The 2,833-nt window shown below is 44.2% G+C and overlaps 1 long non-coding RNA gene across 2 annotated transcripts; it reads left to right on the forward strand.

Moving 5' to 3' along the window:
- Positions 1–536: 536 nt before the first annotated feature.
- On the forward strand, positions 537–2,407 carry LOC311297328. Of its 2 annotated transcripts, XR_014628807.1 has the most exons (3): positions 537–944; positions 1,022–1,142; positions 1,222–2,407. It is a non-coding gene; the product is annotated as an uncharacterized lncRNA (long non-coding RNA). The 2 variants fall into 2 exon arrangements; XR_014628806.1 differs by having other exon boundaries at positions 537–1,142.
- The last annotated feature ends 426 nt before the right edge of the window (positions 2,408–2,833 follow it).

A 2,833-nucleotide genomic window follows, 5' to 3' on the forward strand; every position in this document is an offset into this window, starting at 1 on the left:
ATCAGGCTCGGTTGCAACTTGCATTTCATGGAGCCAGAGAGCGGCTGCAAGCAGCAGCTACACGCCGTAAGACAAACCATGACCAGCGAGTTCGAGAGGTACCGTTACAGGAGGGCCAGTTAGTATATCACCGTGATCTTAGTGTGAGGGGGCGCCACAAAATTCATGACATGTGGAGCTCAGTAATGCACCAGGTACTGAAAGCACCGAAGGAGGGTGGCACAGTATATACCGTGGCACCAGTAGGTGACCGGAGCAAGGCTCGGCAGGTGCATCGCTCCCTGTTGAAACCGGTGGTTCGTGAGAATGTGCCAATGCCTCTGCCTCCTGTTACCGACCAAACTGTCGCCCAGCCATCCACTTCATATGTAACCCGGCAGGAGGAATGGCTGGGCAACTATGACTTGATGATCCAGGGCCGGCCAGCGTTCGAGTCTGAGTCTCCGGCAACGGGGTTAGCTATTAACGATCACAGTACGTCGCCCCTTTCAGCTCCTCAAGTGGATGTGAGTGGTTCTCCACTCCCTGGTGTGGCTGTGTTGCCTGGCCTTTCTGATGGGATGGAAGTGAGAGTACGACAGTCCTCCCGGTCGACGGCTGGACAACACTCTAATCCCCACCATCTCCCAAGATCGATGTGTTAGGGAGATAAGCACTGTTTCGTTAATACAAATGGTTCACCCGACTTATTCTTCTGGTGGCCCATCGTCGTGGCGCCGATTTAAAAGGCAGGGTAGATTGTGGCAGGATGGACTGTGGTTGGATTCAGTCCCCCCTCCCCATTAAGTTATATTGGCTTTACCCTTTCTAGCCGGTTTACGATTGGCTCGTGGTGGCCAATCAGGTCAGGAGGAGCATGTTATAGCTCGAACGTAATTCCGGGTAGTGCGTGACGCTGAAGGCTCGTGTTGTTTGGGTTCACCCAGGGTTTGGTGGTGTCGCAGGTATGTAGAGGTCATTTGTAAATGTTGAACTGTTGCTGGTTTGCTTGGGGTTTATGTAGGATTTCGATTTTCCATAGAATTCCTTGCTTTGTTGCGGCTACCCCGTTTCCCACCGGATTGAACGGAATAACGTGTTATTGTTGACTCGCGCACTGCGCATTGCCTGCGAGATTCATGTGTCAGCGTGCTGTGGTTCAGGTAAGTAGTTTTGCGTTCGGGCTATGTGGTTGCCTTATTTGGGTGGTAGTTTAATAGAACTATTATTGTATGTTTTAAGGGATAGCTACCATCGCAAGGAAGCATTTGCGGCCTGCCTTGGGGCAACTGCTGCTTTGTTTTGTGCTGTGAATGCACGTCTCTTCTAAAGTGCAGAACTTTGCTTCGCCGAGTCCGAGTTAATGGACTGAGTTCATCTTCCAAAGAAATCGCCTCATTGGCCACTTGTGTGGCCGACTGAGTATCTGCCCTCATTCAGTTATCTACGGATGAATGTGTTTGTTATGTGATTTACGTTAATTGTGATTGTTTGAGTGGGTTGTGTGTCCTTGTTTCTTAACGATTATTTCGTTTGTCTTGTTTGTTTATTTCATTTATCAGTCTTACTGTTTTTGTAACGTTATTTCACTTGTTCTTTTTGTTTAGTTTATTCAATTACCAGTATTCTGTTTTTGTGAAGTTATTTCATTTGCCCCTTTTTGTTTATTTATTTACCAGTGTTTTGTGTTTGCGAAGTTATTTCATTGGTTTTTTGTTTAGTTTATTTATTAGCATTATTGTTATTATAACATGTTATTTTTCTCCTTAGTTAGTTTATTTCATTGATCAGCATTATTGTGTTTTGTAACAGAATTTAATTTCCTTTGTTTGTTTACTTACTTTATCAGTATTGCTGTTGTTGGTAAAGCTAGTTTGTTTTTGTCATTGTGGTGTTAGTCTGATTTCTGGTTTGAAATTATGATCTGTAGTTAATTTTGTTTATTCTGTCCTTGTTATATGTTTGAGGAGCTGAGTGCTGACGGTGGGGACGGCGCGCTCGAGGTCGTGGGCTCTCTTTGGTGTGTAGTGTGGGTACCCTCACAGTGTGATTATTGCTGTGCTGGTTGTGTGGTTGCGCACATGCGTTGGGGTGGATTATCTGGATACTTATGCCCGACGGCCGAGTCGCTGGATGCCCACCAGTAAGCCTCAAGCTCAGTCTTGTGAGTGTGCGTGTGTGAGAGATTCTTTGTCAGTACACTGACTCACCCATCTCATGTGCTATTTATTATTGTGTTTTATTGATGAATATGAATTGCTAAATCCATTGGATTGTAAATTTAGATCTGCTGTGATATACTATTAATTCTCCCCCAGAGTACAGTGTTTTAGAAATGTGCTGACGTCAGCTTTCAGAGTGTTTATTACAAAATGCTGTGAATTTGCTGTGAATTTGATTAATAAAATTTGTATTTTTTTGTATGGAATCACTTCTCTGTTTGTTCAATGCCCGAACCTGATGGCCTAAGTTTATAGAAACCTTGGAGGTTACTTACAGTTCCCCGGGTTAGATCTCGGGGTGGCGTAGTCGAATTACATTACTGCCGCTGCTACACAAACACATCTTTGAAGAGCCGGGGTGGAATAGGATCAAGAGGAGTAGATGACGGTTTCAAATGCTTGACTATATCTACTAGTGCTGGGAGAGAGACAGCATCAAAGTGATCTAGTAAAGAAGAACATGGCATAGGCGTATCTAGGACACTATTAGAAGGTAAAAAATTTTCTCTTATTATTTCAATCTTTCTAACAAAAAAGTTCAAGAAATCCTCACAGGTATAAAGTGTCGATTATGTTAGAGACGGAGTAGTCGGGCTTAGCACAGTGTTTATTGTGCCAAACAGGACTCTTGG

Source organism: Rutilus rutilus, assembly GCF_951802725.1.
Source record: "Rutilus rutilus genome assembly, chromosome: 9".
NCBI classification, from domain to species: Eukaryota; Metazoa; Chordata; class Actinopteri; order Cypriniformes; family Leuciscidae; genus Rutilus; species Rutilus rutilus.